Source organism: Oncorhynchus mykiss, chromosome 31 (genome assembly GCF_013265735.2).
Source record: "Oncorhynchus mykiss isolate Arlee chromosome 31, USDA_OmykA_1.1, whole genome shotgun sequence".
Classification (NCBI taxonomy): domain Eukaryota; kingdom Metazoa; phylum Chordata; class Actinopteri; order Salmoniformes; family Salmonidae; genus Oncorhynchus; species Oncorhynchus mykiss.
Genome location: NC_050571.1, coordinates 30667783 through 30686905, shown reverse-complemented (window position 1 = coordinate 30686905; position 19123 = coordinate 30667783). Strand labels below are relative to the sequence as shown.

The window sequence follows — 19123 nt, the reverse complement described above, 5'->3', positions numbered from 1 at the left end:
TCGTGCTTATGCTCACTGCGTCTCAGTGGATCGCTCCAAGGCCTTTCTACTGTAAGCAGAGGAGAGGACAGCCTTCCAGTAGAATAAATAAGAGTCACAGCTCCCAACATTTACTAACAAATGAACAGCTACTAAATCAAAGATCTGTCTCATAAACTACACATGTGCCTACATGTGATAACCAAAGGGGATTTTTGCATTACCCCAAGCGACCACATAATTTGTCCCTTTAATTGAAGTAATAATTCGGTGGTTTGGTGGGATTTCCTAAATTCCAGTGTGTTTCTGCTTGCCACAACAAAGTCAAAAGAGAGAATGAACTGGCACACAGACTAAGATATTAGGACCTGTTTAGTAGCAAACAGAAGGCTGTCCATCATATCGCAAAGCCATTATGACAAGGGCTCCTCCTCCCCTGTAGGATAAATAATAATAATTATGATTTATTCTATATAGCACTTTTCATTACACACAGAATCTCAAAGTAGCTTTAAAAACTCAAATAAACTCAAGGTGATCTGGTACATACTTGGCCGATGGCTTCCAAAGCTTCAGACGATAATAATAAGATGGAGAGTGATGGAGTCTGTAGTTAGAGAGGAGTTGAGGCAGTTCACTTCAGATACTTAGCTTGCACTTGTATGTGCTAGAGAACTGTGCTACATACCAATTATTTTCAATATGTATAAATATAGAGATAGAAATATATGTATGACTCCTGCTCTTTTTGTTTTACCTTTTAATAAATCACTTAAATGGGGATCCCTCTTAATGGTTCATGAGTAATTTGGTATTGTTCGGCATGTTTAACGTTACCTGCCTAAGTACCTTAGATCGCAAGCCCATAATTAGTCAATAGGGCTGACTGGCTAGCTACTAGTACTGTTAACTAGCCAGATAGCAACAAAGCATTGTTAGCTAGCTAATGTAACCATGAAGAATTGACATCTATCTTACATATTATTCTTTTTTGGTCATTTTTGTCCTGTTTAGCTATCTGGCTAGCTAAATTGTTACGATTCACATATCTAGCTGATAATTGTGACGTCAAACGTTTGCTTTGTGTATATCTTGATTCGTCTATTGTTGCCATTGTCCTGGCTGGAAGGAGGTTCAGTGAATGGGGCTGTGAAGCGTGAGGTAATACAGTAGGGGGAGTGCGAGTGCTTCTTAAATGTATTGCTTTATGCATTCTCCTCACTCGCGTCCACACAAAAACGTACTCAAGAGAACGGAGTGGAGAATACAATCGGAGCATGAGTGTGGAGCATGGTAGTATGTTTGGAAAAACACCCCTAGAGTTTGAGAGCTACAAGCCCCCACTCACCCAGTAATTTTTGAACTGTCCCTAAATTATCCTATTAAAACACTACATGGGAAATAAGTCATGAACTCACAACAATTGAAAGTGCAGAGTATAAAACAGTACTTAGCCTAATAATTTATGAACAGCCACGATAGCGTCGTCTACTGTTTGGTCTATTTTGAATCAATATTTCAACTCGCCACCACACTCTACGTATTTCCTACTGGTGTTTCCCAACTGCAGTCCTCAGGTTGCCCCAGCAACAGACATTCACATTTTAGAGCCAGACAAGCACGCTTGATTCAATTTGTTTACTAATCCTTCGATTAGTTAAATCAGTCCAGAGCTACAACAACAATGTGTGCTGATTGAACCAAACTAAATAGTTGGAGGATGCGGGCATCGATCCCGCTACCTCTCGCATGCTAAGCGAGCGCTCTACCATTTGAGCTAATCCCCCTGTGCCTCCAACAAGAAGTATGAAATCTCAATGACCGCACTGCCAAATCCCTCGTCCATAAGAAAGGATACTTTTTAACAAGTATGCTTGCTTCAGCTGTCTAAAAGTATTTTTCATGGTAGTTCAGTAAAGGTTGAAGTAGTGATAGGAGTAAGCCCAGTGGTGGAAATAGTTGTATTGTTATCCAGATCTAGAACAACAATGTGTGCTGATTGAACCAAACTAAATAGTTGGAGGATGCGGGCATCGATCCCGCTACCTCTCGCATGCTAAGCGAGCGCTCTACCATTTGAGCCAATCCCCCTGTGCCTCCAACAAGAAGTATGAAATCTCAATGACCGCACTGCCAAATCCCTCGTCCATAAGAAAGGATACTTTTTAACAAGTATGCTTGCTTCAGCTGTCTAAAAGTATTTTTCATGGTAGTTCAGTAAAGGTTGAAGTAGTGATAGGAGTAAGCCCAGTGGTGGAAATAGTTGTATTGTTATCCAGATCTACAACAACAATGTGTGCTGATTGAACCAAACTAAATAGTTGGAGGATGCGGGCATCGATCCCGCTACCTCTCGCATGCTAAGCAAGCGCTCTACCATTTGAGCCAATCCCCCTGTGCCTCCAACAAGAAGTATGAAATCTCAATGACCGCACTGCCAAATTCCTCGTCCATAAGAAAGGATACTTTTTAACAAGTATGCTTGCTTCAGCTGTCTAAAAGTATTTTCATGGTAGTTCAGTAAAGGTTGAAGTAGTTATAGGAGTAAGCCCAGTGGTGGAAATAGTTGTATTGTTGGGTTAGTATCCAGAGCTACAACAACAATGTGTGCTGATTGAACCAAACTAAGTAGTTGGAGGATGCGGGCATCGATCCCGCTACCTCTCGCATGCTAAGCGAGCGCTCTACCATTTGAGCTAATCCCCCTGTGCATCCAACAAGAAGTATGAAATCTCAATGACCACACTGCCAAATCCCTCGTCCATAAGTAAGGATACTTTTTAAAAAGTATGCTTGCTTCAGCTGTCTAAAAGTATTCTTCATGGTAGTTCAGTAAAGGTGGAAGTAGTGACTGCAGTAAGCCCAGTGGTGGAAATAGTTGTATTGTTGGGTTAGTGAGTTTTGGGTGTATGATAGCAGAAAAACCTGCGAGTCTGGAGTTCCCCCTGCTGGCTGTCTGTGGAATAACATTAGGATCAGTTGATCGTGGGGAAATGCATGTTAGTCGCCCGAAACATGGTCACTGTTTTCCTGTCTTTTGTCGTGCTTATGCTCACTGCGTCTCAGTGGATCGCTCCAAGGCCTTTCTACTGTAAGCAGAGGAGAGGACAGCCTTCCAGTAGAATAAATAAGAGTCACAGCTCCCAACATTTACTAACAAATGAACAGCTACTAAATCAAAGATCTGTCTCATAAACTACACATGTGCCTACATGTGATAACCAAAGGGGATTTTTGCATTACCCCAAGCGACCACATAATTTGTCCCTTTAATTGAAGTAATAATTCGGTGGTTTGGTGGGATTTCCTAAATTCCAGTGTGTTTCTGCTTGCCACAACAAAGTCAAAAGAGAGAATGAACTGGCACACAGACTAAGATATTAGGACCTGTTTAGTAGCAAACAGAAGGCTGTCCATCATATCGCAAAGCCATTATGACAAGGGCTCCTCCTCCCCTGTAGGATAAATAATAATAATTATGATTTATTCTATATAGCACTTTTCATTACACACAGAATCTCAAAGTAGCTTTAAAAACTCAAATAAACTCAAGGTGATCTGGTACATACTTGGCCGATGGCTTCCAAAGCTTCAGACGATAATAATAAGATGGAGAGTGATGGAGTCTGTAGTTAGAGAGGAGTTGAGGCAGTTCACTTCAGATACTTAGCTTGCACTTGTATGTGCTAGAGAACTGTGCTACATACCAATTATTTTCAATATGTATAAATATAGAGATAGAAATATATGTATGACTCCTGCTCTTTTTGTTTTACCTTTTAATAAATCACTTAAATGGGGATCCCTCTTAATGGTTCATGAGTAATTTGGTATTGTTCGGCATGTTTAACGTTACCTGCCTAAGTACCTTAGATCGCAAGCCCATAATTAGTCAATAGGGCTGACTGGCTAGCTACTAGTACTGTTAACTAGCCAGATAGCAACAAAGCATTGTTAGCTAGCTAATGTAACCATGAAGAATTGACATCTATCTTACATATTATTCTTTTTTGGTCATTTTTGTCCTGTTTAGCTATCTGGCTAGCTAAATTGTTACGATTCACATATCTAGCTGATAATTGTGACGTCAAACGTTTGCTTTGTGTATATCTTGATTCGTCTATTGTTGCCATTGTCCTGGCTGGAAGGAGGTTCAGTGAATGGGGCTGTGAAGCGTGAGGTAATACAGTAGGGGGAGTGCGAGTGCTTCTTAAATGTATTGCTTTATGCATTCTCCTCACTCGCGTCCACACAAAAACGTACTCAAGAGAACGGAGTGGAGAATACAATCGGAGCATGAGTGTGGAGCATGGTAGTATGTTTGGAAAAACACCCCTAGAGTTTGAGAGCTACAAGCCCCCACTCACCCAGTAATTTTTGAACTGTCCCTAAATTATCCTATTAAAACACTACATGGGAAATAAGTCATGAACTCACAACAATTGAAAGTGCAGAGTATAAAACAGTACTTAGCCTAATAATTTATGAACAGCCACGATAGCGTCGTCTACTGTTTGGTCTATTTTGAATCAATATTTCAACTCGCCACCACACTCTACGTATTTCCCACTGGTGTTTCCCAACTGCAGTCCTCAGGTTGCCCCAGCAACACACATTCACATTTTAGAGCCAGACAAGCACGCTTGATTCAATTTGTTACTAATCCTTCAATTAGTTGAATCAGTCCAGAGCTACAACAACAATGTGTGCTGATTGAACCAAACGAAATAGTTGGAGGATGCGGGCATCAATCCTGCTACCTCTCGCATGCTAAGCGAGCGCTCTACCATTTGAGCTAATCCCCCTGTGCCTCCAACAAGAAGTATGAAATCTCAATGACCGCACTGCCAATTCCCTCGTCCATAAGAAAGGATACTTTTTAACAAGTATGCTTGCTTCAGCTGTCTAAAAGTATTTTTCATGGTAGTTCAGTAAAGGTTGAAGTAGTGATAGGAGTAAGCCCAGTGGTGGAAATAGTTGTATTGTTGGGTCAGTATCCAGAGCTACAACAACAATGTGTGCTGATTGAACCAGACTAAATAGTTGGAGGATGCGGGCATCGATCCCGCTACCTCTCGCATGCTAAGCGAGCGCTCTAACATTTGAGCTAATCCGCCTGTGCCTCCAACAAGAAGTATAAAATCTCAATGACCGCACTGCCAAATCCCTCGTCCATAAGAAAGGATACTTTTTAACAAGTATGCTTGCTTCAGCTGTCTAAAAGTATTTTTCATGGTAGTTCAGTAAAGGTTGAAGTAGTGATAGGAGTAATTCCAGTGGTGGAAATAGTTGTATTGTTGGGTTAGTATCCAGAGCTACAACAACAATGTGTGCTGATTGAACCAAACTAAATAGTTGGAGGATGCGGGCATCGATCCCGCTACCTCTCGCATGCTAAGCGAGCGCTCTACCATTTGAGCTAATCCCCCTGTGCCTCCAACAAGAAGTATGAAATCTCAATGACCGCACTGCCAAATCCCTCGTCCATAAGAAAGGATACTTTTTAACAAGTATGCTTGCTTCAGCTGTCTAAAAGTATTTTTCATGGTAGTTCAGTAAAGGTTGAAGTAGTGATAGGAGTAAGCCCAGTGGTGGAAATAGTTGTATTGTTGGGTTAGTATCCAGAGCTACAACAACAATGTGTGCTGATTGAACCAAACTAAATAGTTGGAGGATGCGGGCATCGATCCCGCTACCTCTCGCATGCTAAGCGAGCGCACTACCATTTGAGCTAATCCCCCTGTGCCTCCAACAAGAAGTATAAAATCTCAATGACCGCACTGCCAAATCCCTCGTCCATAAGAAAGGATACTTTTTAACAAGTATGCTTGCTTCAGCTGTCTAAAAGTATTTTTCATGGTAGTTCAGTAAAGGTTGAAGTAGTGATAGGAGTAAGCCCAGTGGTGGAAATAGTTGTATTGTTGGGTCAGTATCCAGAGCTACAACAACAATCTGTGCTGATTGAACCAGACTAAGTAGTTGGAGGATGCGGCATCGATCCCGCTACCTCTCGCATGCTAAGCGAGTGCTCTACCATTTGAGCTAATCCCCCTGTGCCTCCAACAAGAAGTATGAAATCTCAATGACCGCACTGCCAAATCCCTCGTCCATAAGAAAAGATACTTTTTAACAAGTATGCTTGCTTCAGCTGTCTAAAAGTATTTTTCATGGTAGTTCAGTAAAGGTTGAAGTAGTGATAGGAGTAAGCCCAGTGGTGGAAATAGTTGTATTGTTGGGTTAGTATCCAGAGCTACAACAACAATGTGTGCTGATTGAACCAAACTAAATAGTTGGAGGATGCGGGCATCGATCCCGCTACCTCTCGCATGCTAAGCGAGCGCTCTAACATTTGAGCTAATCCGCCTGTGCCTCCAACAAGAAGTATAAAATCTCAATGACCGCACTGCCAAATCCCTCGTCCATAAGAAAGGATACTTTTTAACAAGTATGCTTGCTTCAGCTGTCTAAAAGTATTTTTCATGGTAGTTCAGTAAAGGTTGAAGTAGTGATAGGAGTAATTCCAGTGGTGGAAATAGTTGTATTGTTGGGTTAGTATCCAGAGCTACAACAACAATGTGTGCTGATTGAACCAAACTAAATAGTTGGAGGATGCGGGCATCGATCCCGCTACCTCTCGCATGCTAAGCGAGCGCTCTACCATTTGAGCCAATCCCCCTGTGCCTCCAACAAGAAGTATGAAATCTCAATGACCGCACTGCCAAATTCCTCGTCCATAAGAAAGGATACTTTTTAAAAAGTATGCTTGCTTCAGCTGTCTAAAAGTATTTTTCATGGTAGTTCAGTAAAGTTGGAAGTAGTGACTGCAGTAAGCCCAGTGGTGGAAATAGTTGTATTGTTGGGTTAGTGAGTTTTGGGTGTATGATAGCAGAAAAACCTGCGAGTCTGGAGTTCCCCCTGCTGGCTGTCTGTGGAATAACATTAGGATCAGTTGATCGTGGGGAAATGCATGTTAGTCGCCCGAAACATGGTCACTGTTTTCCTGTCTTTTGTCGTGCTTATGCTCACTGCGTCTCAGTGGATCACTCCAAGGCCTTTCTACTGTAAGCAGAGGAGAGGACAGCCTTCCAGTAGAATAAATAAGAGTCACAGCTCCCAACATTTACTAACAAATGAACAGCTACTAAATCAAAGATCTGTCTCATAAACTACACATGTGCCTACATGTGATAACCAAAGGGGATTTTTTGCATTACCCCAATCGACCACATAATTTGTCCCTTTAATTGAAGTAATAATTCGGTGGTTTGGTGGGATTTCCTAAATTCCAGTGTGTTTCTGCTTGCCACAACAAAGTCAAAAGAGAGAATGAACTGGCACACAGACTAAGATATTAGGACCTGTTTAGTAGCAAACAGAAGGCTGTCCATCATATCGCAAAGCCATTATGACAAGGGCTCCTCCTCCCCTGTAGGATAAATAATAATAATTATGATTTATTCTATATAGCACTTTTCATTACACACAGAATCTCAAAGTAGCTTTAAAAACTCAAATAAACTCAAGGTGATCTGGTACATACTTGGCCGATGGCTTCCAAAGCTTCAGATGATAATAATAAGATGGAGAGTGATGGAGTCTGTAGTTAGAGAGGAGTTGAGGCAGTTCACTTCAGATACTTAGCTTGCACTTGTATGTGCTAGAGAACTGTGCTACATACCAATTATCTTCAATATGTATAAATATAGAGATAGAAATATATGTATGACTCCTGCTCTTTTTGTTTTACCTTTTAATAAATCACTTAAATGGGGATCCCTCTTAATGGTTCATGAGTAATTTGGTATTGTTCGGCATGTTTAACGTTACCTGCCTAAGTACCTTAGATCGCAAGCCCATAATTAGTCAATAGGGCTGACTGGCTAGCTACTAGTACTGTTAACTAGCCAGATAGCAACAAAGCATTGTTAGCTAGCTAATGTAACCATGAAGAATTGACATCTATCTTACATATTATTCATTTTAGGTCATTTTTGTCCTGTTTAGCTATCTGGCTAGCTAAATTGTTACGATTCACATATCTAGCTGATAATTGTGACGTCAAACGTTTGCTTTGTGTATATCTTGATTCGTCTATTGTTGCCATTGTCCTGGCTGGAAGGAGCTGTGAAGCGTGAGGTAATACAGTAGGGGGAGTGCGAGTGCTTCTTAAATGTATTGCTTTATGCATTCTCCTCACTTGCGTCCACACAAAAACGTACTCAAGAGAACGGAGTGGAGAATACAATCGGAGCATGAGTGTGGAGCATGGTAGTATGTTTGGAAAAACACCCCTAGAGTTTGAGAGCTACAAGCCCCCACTCACCCAGTAATTTTTGAACTGTCCCTAAATTATCCTATTAAAACACTACATGGGAAATACGTCATGAACTCACAACAATTGAAAGTGCAGAGTATAAAACAGTACTTAGCCTAATATATTATGAACAGCCACGATAGCGTCGTCTACTGTTTGGTCTATTTTGAATCAATATTTCAACTCGCCACCACACTCTACGTATTTCCACTGGTGTTTCCCAACTGCAGTCCTCAGGTTGCCACAGCAACACACATTCACATTTTAGAGCCAGACAAGCACGCTTGATTCAATTTGTTTACTAATCCTTCGATTAGTTAAATCAGTCCAGAGCTACAACAACAATGTGTGCTGATTGAACCAAACTAAATAGTTGGAGGATGCAGGCATCGATCCCGCTAGCTCTCGCATGCTAAGCGAGCGCTCTACCATTTGAGCTAATCCCCCTGTGCCTCCAACAAGAAGTATGAAATCTCAATGACCGCACTGCCAAATCCCTCGTCCATAAGAAAGGATACTTTTTAACAAGTATGCTTGCTTCAGCTGTCTAAAAGTATTTTTCATGGTAGTTCAGTAAAGGTTGAAGTAGTGATAGGAGTAAGCCCAGTGGTGGAAATAGTTGTATTGTTGGGTTAGTATCCAGAGCTACAACAACAATGTGTGCTGATTGAACCAAACTAAATAGTTGGAGGATGCGGGCATCGATCCCGCTACCTCTCGCATGCTAAGCGAGCGCTCTACCATTTGAGCTAATCCCCCTGTGCCTCCAAGAAGAAGTATGAAATCTCAATGACCGCACTGCCAAATCCCTCGTCCATAAGACAGGATACTTTTTAACAAGTATGCTTGCTTCAGCTGTCTAAAAGTATTTTTCATGGTAGTTCAGTAAAGGGTGAAGTAGTGATAGGAGTAAGCCCAGTGGTGGAAATAGTTGTATTGTTGGGTTAGTATCCAGAGCTACAACAACAATGTGTGCTGATTGAACCAAACTAAATAGTTGGAGGATGCGGGCATCGATCCCGCTACCTCTCGCATGCTAAGCGAGCGCTCTACCATTTGAGCTAATCCCCCTGTGCCTCCAACAAGAAGTATGAAATCTCAATGACCGCACTGCCAAATCCCTCGTCCATAAGAAAGGATACTTTTTAACAAGTATGCTTGCTTCAGCTGTCTAAAAGTATTTTTCATGGTAGTTCAGTAAAGGTTGCAGTAGTGATAGGAGTATGCCCAGTGGTGGAAATAGTTGTATTGTTGGGTTAGTATCCAGAGCTACAACAACAATGTGTGCTGATTGAACCAAACTAAATAGTTGGAGGATGCGGGCATCAATCCCACTACCTCTCGCATGCTAAGCGAGCGCTCTACCATTTGAGCCAATCCCCCTGTGCCTCCAACAAGAAGTATGAAATCTCAATGACCGCACTGCCAAATCCCTCGTCCATAAGAAAGGATACTTTTTAAAAAGTATGCTTGCTTCAGCTGTCTAAAAGTATTTTTCATGGTAGTTCAGTAAAGTTGGAAGTAGTGACTGCAGTAAGCCCAGTGGTGGAAATAGTTGTATTGTTGGGTTAGTGAGTTTTGGGTGTATGATAGCAGAAAAACCTGCGAGTCTGGAGTTCCCCCTGCTGGCTGTCTGTGGAATAACATTAGGATCAGTTGATCGTGGGGAAATGCATGTTAGTCGCCCGAAACATGGTCACTGTTTTCCTGTCTTTTGTCGTGCTTATGCTCACTGCGTCTCAGTGGATCACTCCAAGGCCTTTCTACTGTAAGCAGAGGAGAGGACAGCCTTCCAGTAGAATAAATAAGAGTCACAGCTCCCAACATTTACTAACAAATGAACAGCTACTAAATCAAAGATCTGTCTCATAAACTACACATGTGCCTACATGTGATAACCAAAGGGGATTTTTTGCATTACCCCAAGCGACCACATAATTTGTCCCTTTAATTGAAGTAATAATTCGGTGGTTTGGTGGGATTTCCTAAATTCCAGTGTGTTTCTGCTTGCCACAACAAAGTCAAAAGAGAGAATGAACTGGCACACAGACTAAGATATTAGGACCTGTTTAGTAGCAAACAGAAGGCTGTCCATCATATCGCAAAGCTATTATGACAAGGGCTCCTCCTCCCCTGTAGGATAAATAATAATAATTATGATTTATTCTATATAGCACTTTTCATTACACACAGAATCTCAAAGTAGCTTTAAAAACTCAAATAAACTCAAGGTGATCTGGTACATACTTGGCCGATGGCTTCCAAAGCTTCAGATGATAATAATAAGATGGAGAGTGATGGAGTCTGTAGTTAGAGAGGAGTTGAGGCAGTTCACTTCAGATACTTAGCTTGCACTTGTATGTGCTAGAGAACTGTGCTACATACCAATTATTTTCAATATGTATAAATATAGAGATAGAAATATATGTATGACTCCTGCTCTTTTTGTTTTACCTTTTAATAAATCACTTAAATGGGGATCCCTCTTAATGGTTCATGAGTAATTTGGTATTGTTCGGCATGTTTAACGTTACCTGCCTAAGTACCTTAGATCGCAAGCCCATAATTAGTCAATAGGGCTGACTGGCTAGCTACTAGTACTGTTAACTAGCCAGATAGCAACAAAGCATTGTTAGCTAGCTAATGTAACCATGAAGAATTGACATCTATCTTACATATTATTCGTTTTAGGTCATTTTTGTCCTGTTTAGCTATCTGGCTAGCTAAATTGTTACGATTCACATATCTAGCTGATAATTGTGACGTCAAACGTTTGCTTTGTGTATATCTTGATTCGTCTATTGTTGCCATTGTCCTGGCTGGAAGGAGGTTCAGTGAATGGGGCTGTGAAGCGTGAGGTAATACAGTAGGGGGAGTGCGAGTGCTTCTTAAATGTATTGCTTTATGCATTCTCCTCACTCTCGTCCACACAAAAACTTACTCAAGAGAACGGAGTGGAGAATACAATCGGAGCATGAGTGTGGAGCATGGTAGTATGTTTGGAAAAACACCCCTAGAGTTTGAGAGCTACAAGCCCCCACTCACCCAGTAATTTTTGAACTGTCCCTAAATTATCCTATTAAAACACTACATGGGAAATACGTCATGAACTCACAACAATTGAAAGTGCAGAGTATAAAACAGTACTTAGCCTAATATATTATGAACAGCCACGATAGCGTCGTCTACTGTTTGGTCTATTTTGAATCAAATTTTCAACTCGCCACCACACTCTACGTATTTCCCACTGGTGTTTCCCAACTGCAGTCCTCAGGTTGCCCCAGCAACACACATTCACATTTTAGAGCGAGACAAGCACGCTTGATTCAATTTGTTTACTAATCGTTCAATTAGTTAAATCAGTCTAGAGCTACAACGACAATGTGTGATTGAACCAAACTAAATAGTTGGAGGATGCGGGCATCGATCCCGCTACCTCTCGCATGCTAAGCGAGCGCTCTACCATTTGAGCTAATCCCCCTGTGCCTCCAACAAGAAGTATGAAATCTCAATGACCGCACTGCCAAATCCCTCGTCCATAAGAAAGGATACTTTTTAACAAGTATGCTTGCTTCAGCTGTCTAAAAGTATTTTTCATGGTAGTTCAGTAAAGGTTGAAGTAGTGATAGGAGTAAGCCCAGTGGTGGAAATAGTTGTATTGTTGGGTTAGTATCCAGAGCTACAACAACAATGTGTGCTGATTGAACCAAACTAAATAGTTGGAGGATGCGGGCATCGATCCCGCTACCTCTCACATGCTAAGCGAGCGCTATACCATTTGAGCTAATCCCCCTGTGCATCCAACAAGAATGATGAAATCTCAATGACCACACTGCCAAATCCCTCGTCCATAAGTAAGGATACTTTTTAAAAAGTATGCTTGCTTCAGCTGTCTAAAAGTATTTTTCATGGTAGTTCAGTAAAGGTGGAAGTAGTGACTGCAGTAAGCCCAGTGGTGGAAATAGTTGTATTGTTGGGTTAGTGAGTTTTGGGTGTATGATAGCAGAAAAACCTGCGAGTCTGGAGTTCCCCCTGCTGGCTGTCTGTGGAATAACATTAGGATCAGTTGATCGTGGGGAAATGCATGTTAGTCGCCCGAAACATGGTCACTGTTTTCCTGTCTTTTGTCGTGCTTATGCTCACTGCGTCTCAGTGGATCGCTCCAAGGCCTTTCTACTGTAAGCAGAGGAGAGGACAGCCTTCCAGTAGAATAAATAAGAGTCACAGCTCCCAACATTTACTAACAAATGAACAGCTACTAAATCAAAGATCTGTCTCATAAACTACACATGTGCCTACATGTGATAACCAAAGGGGATTTTTGCATTACCCCAAGCGACCACATAATTTGTCCCTTTAATTGAAGTAATAATTAGGTGGTTTGGTGGGATTTCCTAAATTCCAGTGTGTTTCTGCTTGCCACAACAAAGTCAAAAGAGAGAATGAACTGGCACACAGACTAAGATATTAGGACCTGTTTAGTAGCAAACAGAAGGCTGTCCATCATATCGCAAAGCCATTATGACAAGGGCTCCTCCTCCCCTGTAGGATAAATAATAATAATTATGATTTATTCTATATAGCACTTTTCATTACACACAGAATCTCAAAGTAGCTTTAAAAACTCAAATAAACTCAAGGTGATCTGGTACATACTTGGCCGATGGCTTCCAAAGCTTCAGATGATAATAATAAGATGGAGAGTGATGGAGTCTGTAGTTAGAGAGGAGTTGAGGCAGTTCACTTCAGATACTTAGCTTGCACTTGTATGTGCTAGAGAACTGTGCTACATACCAATTATTTTCAATATGTATAAATATAGAGATAGAAATATATGTATGACTCCTGCTCTTTTTGTTTTGCCTTTTAATAAATCACTTAAATGGGGATCCCTCTTAATGGTTCATGAGTAATTTGGTATTGTTCGGCATGTTTAACGTTACCTGCCTAAGTACCTTAGATCGCAAGCCCATAATTAGTCAATAGGGCTGACTGGCTAGCTAATAGTACTGTTAACTAGCCAGATAGCAACAAAGCATTGTTAGCTAGCTAATGTAACCATGAAGAATTGACATCTATCTTACATATTATTCGTTTTAGGTCATTTTTGTCCTGTTTAGCTATCTGGCTAGCTAAATTGTTACGATTCACATATCTAGCTGATAATTGTGACGTCAAACGTTTGCTTTGTGTATATCTTGATTCGTCTATTGTTGCCATTGTCCTGGCTGGAAGGAGGTTCAGTGAATGGGGCTGTGAAGCGTGAGGTAATACAGTAGGGGGAGTGCGAGTGCTTCTTAAATGTATTGCTTTATGCATTCTCCTCACTCGCGTCCACACAAAAACGTACTCAAGAGAACGGAGTGGAGAATACAATCGGAGCATGAGTGTGGAGCATGGTAGTATGTTTGGAAAAACACCCCTAGAGTTTGAGAGCTACAAGCCCCCACTCACCCAGTAATTTTTGAACTGTCCCTAAATTATCCTATTAAAACACTACATGGGAAAAACGTCATGAACTCACAACAATTGAAAGTGCAGAGTATAAAACAGTACTTAGCCTAATATATTATGAACAGCCACGATAGCGTCGTCTACTGTTTGGTCTATTTTGAATCAAATTTTCAACTCGCCACCACACTCTACGTATTTCCCACTGGTGTTTCCCAACTGCAGTCCTCAGGTTGCCCCAGCAACACACATTCACATTTTAGAGCCAGACAAGCACGCTTGATTCAATTTGTTTACTAATCCTTCGATTAGTTAAATCAGTCCAGAGCTACAACAACAATGTGTGCTGATTGAACCAAACTAAATAGTTGGAGGATGCAGGCATCGATCCCGCTACCTCTCGCATGCTAAGCGAGCGCTCTACCATTTGAGCTAATCCCCCTGTGCCTCCAACAAGAAGTATGAAATCTCAATGACCGCACTGCCAAATCCCTCGTCCGTAAGAAAGGATACTTTTTAACAAGTATGCTTGCTTCAGCTGTCTAAAAGTATTTTTCATGGTAGTTCAGTAAAGGTTGAAGTAGTGATAGGAGTAAGCCCAGTGGTGGAAATAGTTGTATTGTTGGGTTAGTATCCAGAGCTACAACAACAATGTGTGCTGATTGAACCAAACTAAATAGTTGGAGGATGCGGGCATTGATCCCGCTACCTCTCGCATGCTAAGCGAGCGCTCTACCATTTGGGCTAATCCCCCTGTGCCTCCAACAAGAAGTATGAAATCTCAATGACCGCACTGCCAAATCCCTCGTCCATAAGATAGGATACTTTTTAACAAGTATGCTTGCTTCAGCTGTCTAAAAGTATTTTTCATGGTAGTTCAGTAAAGGTTGAAGTAGTGATAGGAGTAAGGCCAGTGGTGGAAGTAGTTGTATTGTTGGGTTAGTATCCAGAGCTACAACAACAATGTGTGCTGATTGAACCAAACTAAATAGTTGGAGGATGCGGGCATCGATCCCGCTACCTCTCGCATGCTAAGCGAGCACTCTACCATTTGAGCTAATCCCCCTGTTGCATCCAACAAGAAGTATGAAATCTCAATGACCACACTGCCAAATCCCTCGTCCATAAGTAAGGATACTTTTTAAAAAGTATGCTTGCTTCAGCTGTCTAAAAGTATTTTTCATGGTAGTTCAGTAAAGGTGGAAGTAGTGACTGCAGTAAGCCCAGTGGTGGAAATAGTTGTATTGTTGGGTTAGTGAGTTTTGGGTGTATGATAGCAGAAAAACCTGCGAGTCTGGACTTCCCCCTGCTGGCTGTCTGTGGAATAACATTAGGATCAGTTGATCGTGGGGAAATGCATGTTAGTCGCCCGAAACATGGTCACTGTTTTCCTGTCTTTTGTCGTGCTTATGCTCACTGCGTCTCAGTGGATCGCTCCAAGGCCTTTCTACTGTAAGCAGAGGAGAGGACAGCCTTCCAGTAGAATAAATAAGAGTCACAGCTCCCAACATTTACTGACAAATGAACAGCTACTAAATCAAAGATCTGTCTCATAAACTACACATGTGCCTACATGTGATAACCAAAGGGGATTTTTTGCATTACCCCAAGCGACCACATAATTTGTCCCTTTAATTGAAGTAATAATTCGGTGGTTTGGTGGGATTTCCTAAATTCCAGTGTGTTTCTGCTTGCCACAACAAAGTCAAAAGAGAGAATGAACTGGCACACAGACTAAGATATTAGGACCTGTTTAGTAGCAAACAGAAGGCTGTCCATCATATCGCAAAGCCATTATGACAAGGGCTCCTCCTCCCCTGTAGGATAAATAATAATAATTATGATTTATTCTATATAGCACTTTTCATTACACACAGAATCTCAAAGTAGCTTTAAAAACTCAAATAAACTCAAGGTGATCTGGTACATACTTGGCCGATGGCTTCCAAAGCTTCAGATGATAATAATAAGATGGAGAGTGATGGAGTCTGTAGTTAGAGAGGAGTTGAGGCAGTTCACTTCAGATACTTAGCTTGCACTTGTATGTGCTAGAGAACTGTGCTACATACCAATTATTTTCAATATGTATAAATATAGAGATATAAATATATGTATGACTCCTGCTCTTTTTGTTTTACCTTTTAATAAATCACTTAAATGGGGATCCCTCTTAATGGTTCATGAGTAATTTGGTATTGTTCGGCATGTTTAACGTTACCTGCCTAAGTACCTTAGATCGCAAGCCCATAATTAGTCAATAGGGCTGACTGGCTAGCTACTAGTACTGTTAACTAGCCAGATAGCAACAAAGCATTGTTAGCTAGCTAATGTAACCATGAAGAATTGACATCTATCTTACATATTATTCGTTTTAGGTCATTTTTGTCCTGTTTAGCTATCTGGCTAGCTAAATTGTTACGATTCACATATCTAGCTGATAATTGTGACGTCAAACGTTTGCTTTGTGTATATCTTGATTCGTCTATTGTTGCCATTGTCCTGGCTGGAAGGAGGTTCAGTGAATGGGGCTGTGAAGCGTGAGGTAATACAGTAGGGGGAGTGCGAGTGCTTCTTAAATGTATTGCTTTATGCATTCTCCTCACTCGCGTCCACACAAAAACGTACTCAAGAGAACGGAGTGGAGAATACAATCGGAGCATGAGTGTGGAGCATGGTAGTATGTTTGGAAAAACACCCCTAGAGTTTGAGAGCTACAAGCCCCCACTCACCCAGTAATTTTTTAACTGTCCCTAAATCATCCTATTAAAACACTACATGGGAAATACGTCATGAACTCACAACAATTGAAAGTGCAGAGTATAAAACAGTACTTAGCCTAATATATTATGAACAGCCACGATAGCGTCGTCTACTGTTTGGTCTATTTTGAATCAATATTTCAACTCGCCACCACACTCTACCTTCCACTGGTGTTTCCCAACTGCAGTCCTCAGGTTGCCCCAGCAACACACATTCACATTTTAGAGCCAGACAAGCACGCTTGATTCAATTTGTTTACTAATCCTTTGATTAGTTAAATCAGTCCAGAGCTACAACAACAATGTGTGCTGATTGAACCAAACTAAATAGTTGGAGGATGCGGGCATCGATCCCGCTAGCTCTCGCATGCTAAGCGAGCGCTCTACCATTTGAGCTAATCCCCCTGTGCCTCCAACAAGAAGTATGAAATCTCAATGACCGCACTGCCAAATCCCTCGTCCATAAGAAAGGATACTTTTTAACAAGTATGCTTGCTTCAGCTGTCTAAAAGTATTTTTCATGGTAGTTCAGTAAAGGTTGAAGTAGTGATAGGAGTAAGCCCAGTGGTGGAAATAGTTGTATTGTTGGGTTAGTATCCAGAGCTACAACAACAATGTGTGCTGATTGAACCAAACTAAATAGTTGGAGGATGCGGGCATCGATCCCGCTACCTCTCGCATGCTAAGCGAGCGCTCTACCATTTGAGCTAATCCCCCTGTGCCTCCAACAAGAAGTATGAAATCTCAATGACCGCACTGCCAAATCCCTCGTCCATAAGAAAGGATACTTTTTAACAAGTATGCTTGCTTCAGCTATCTAAAAGTATTTTTCATGGTAGTTCAGTAAAGGTTGAAGTAGTGGTAGTGATAGGAGTAAGCCCAGTGGTGGAAATAGTTGTATTGTTGGGTTAGTATCCAGAGCTACAACAACAATGTGTGCTGATTGAACCAAACTAAATAGTTGGAGGATGCGGGCATCGATCCCGCTACCTCTCGCATGCTAAGCAAGCGCTCTACCATTTGAGCTAATCCCCCTGTTGCATCCAACAAGAAGTATGAAATCTCAATGACCACACTGCCAAATCCCTCGTCCATACGTAAGGATACTTTTTAAAAAGTATGCTTGCTTCAGCTGTCTAAAAGTATTTTTCATGGTAGTTCAGTAAAGGTGGAAGTAGTGACTGCAGTAAGCCCAGTGGTGGAAATAGTTGTATTGTTGGGTTAGTGAGTTTTGGGTGTATGATAGCAGAAAAACCTGCGAGTCTGGACTTCCCCCTGCTGGCTGTCTGTGGAATAACATTAGGATCAGTTGATCGTGGGGAAATGCATGTTAGTCGCCCGAAACATGGTCACTGTTTTCCTGTCTTTTGTCGTGCTTATGCTCACTGCGTCTCAGTGGATCGCTCCAAGGCCTTTCTACTGTAAGCAGAGGAGAGGACAGCCTTCCAGTAGAATAAATAAGAGTCACAGCTCCCAACATTTACTAACAAATGAACAGCTACTAAATCAAAGATCTGTCTCATAAACTACACATGTGCCTACATGTGATAACCAAAGGGGATTTTTGCATTACCCCAAGCGACCACATAATTTGTCCCTTTAATTGAAGTAATAATTCGGTGGTTTGGTGGGATTTCCTAAATTCCAGTGTGTTTCTGCTTGCCACAACAAAGTCAAAAGAGAGAATGAACTGGCACACAGACTAAGATATTAGGACCTGTTTAGTAGCAAACAGAAGGCTGTCCATCATATCGCAAAGCCATTATGACAAGGGCTCCTCCTCCCCTGTAGGATAAATAATAATAATTATGATTTATTCTATATAGCACTTTTCATTACACACAGAATCTCAAAGTAGCTTTAAAAACTCAAATAAACTCAAGGTGATCTGGTACATACTTGGCCGATGGCTTCCAAAGCTTCAGATGATAATAATAAGATGGAGAGTGATGGAGTCTGTAGTTAGAGAGGAGTTGAGGCAGTTCACTTCAGATACTTAGCTTGCACTTGTATGTGCTAGAGAACTGTGCTACATACCAATTATTTTCAATATGTATAAATATAGAGATAGAAATATATGTATGACTCCTGCTCTTTTTGTTTTACCTTTTAATAAATCACTTAAATGGGGATCCCTCTTAATGGTTCATGAGTAATTTGGTATTGTTCGGCATGTTTAACGTTACCTGCCTAAGTACCTTAGATCGCAAGCCCATAATTAGTCAATAGGGCTGACTGGCTAGCTACTAGTACTGTTAACTAGCCAGATAGCAACAAAGCATTGTTAGCTAGCTAATGTAACCATGAAGAATTGACATCTATCTTACATATTATTCGTTTTAGGTCATTTTTGTCCTGTTTAGCTATCTGGCTAGCTAAATTGTTACGATTCACATATCTAGCTGATAATTGTGACGTCAAACGTTTGCTTTGTGTATATCTTGATTCGTCTATTGTTGCCATTGTCCTGGCTGGAAGGAGGTTCAGTGAATGGTGCTGTGAAGCGTGAGGTAATACAGTAGGGGGGAGTGCGAGTGCTTCTTAAATGTATTGCTTTATGCATTCTCCTCACTCGCGTCCACACAAAAACGTACTCAAGAGAACGGAGTGGAGAATACAA

The 19123-nt window shown here is 41.2% G+C and overlaps 12 non-coding genes across 12 annotated transcripts; all 12 read right to left on the bottom strand.

Annotated features, from left to right (window-relative positions):
- Window positions 1-1693: 1693 nt before the first annotated feature.
- Window positions 1694-1766, bottom strand: trnaa-agc. Its single transcript has one exon. It is a non-coding gene; the product is annotated as a tRNA-Ala (tRNA).
- A 231-nt stretch (window positions 1767-1997) lies between these two features.
- Window positions 1998-2070, bottom strand: trnaa-agc. The gene has a single exon. It is a non-coding gene; the product is annotated as a tRNA-Ala (tRNA).
- Window positions 2071-2301: 231 nt separating this feature from the next.
- On the bottom strand, window positions 2302-2374 carry trnaa-agc. Its single transcript has one exon. It is a non-coding gene; the product is annotated as a tRNA-Ala (tRNA).
- A 238-nt stretch (window positions 2375-2612) lies between these two features.
- trnaa-agc lies at window positions 2613-2685 on the bottom strand. The gene has a single exon. It is a non-coding gene; the product is annotated as a tRNA-Ala (tRNA).
- Window positions 2686-5335: 2650 nt separating this feature from the next.
- trnaa-agc lies at window positions 5336-5408 on the bottom strand. Its single transcript has one exon. It is a non-coding gene; the product is annotated as a tRNA-Ala (tRNA).
- A 1174-nt stretch (window positions 5409-6582) lies between these two features.
- Window positions 6583-6655, bottom strand: trnaa-agc. Its single transcript has one exon. It is a non-coding gene; the product is annotated as a tRNA-Ala (tRNA).
- A 2324-nt stretch (window positions 6656-8979) lies between these two features.
- trnaa-agc lies at window positions 8980-9052 on the bottom strand. The gene has a single exon. It is a non-coding gene; the product is annotated as a tRNA-Ala (tRNA).
- A 239-nt stretch (window positions 9053-9291) lies between these two features.
- Window positions 9292-9364, bottom strand: trnaa-agc. The gene has a single exon. It is a non-coding gene; the product is annotated as a tRNA-Ala (tRNA).
- Window positions 9365-11701: 2337 nt separating this feature from the next.
- On the bottom strand, window positions 11702-11774 carry trnaa-agc. The gene has a single exon. It is a non-coding gene; the product is annotated as a tRNA-Ala (tRNA).
- A 2963-nt stretch (window positions 11775-14737) lies between these two features.
- On the bottom strand, window positions 14738-14810 carry trnaa-agc. The gene has a single exon. It is a non-coding gene; the product is annotated as a tRNA-Ala (tRNA).
- A 2337-nt stretch (window positions 14811-17147) lies between these two features.
- trnaa-agc lies at window positions 17148-17220 on the bottom strand. Its single transcript has one exon. It is a non-coding gene; the product is annotated as a tRNA-Ala (tRNA).
- Window positions 17221-17465: 245 nt separating this feature from the next.
- Window positions 17466-17538, bottom strand: trnaa-agc. Its single transcript has one exon. It is a non-coding gene; the product is annotated as a tRNA-Ala (tRNA).
- Between the last annotated feature and the right edge of the window lie 1585 nt (window positions 17539-19123).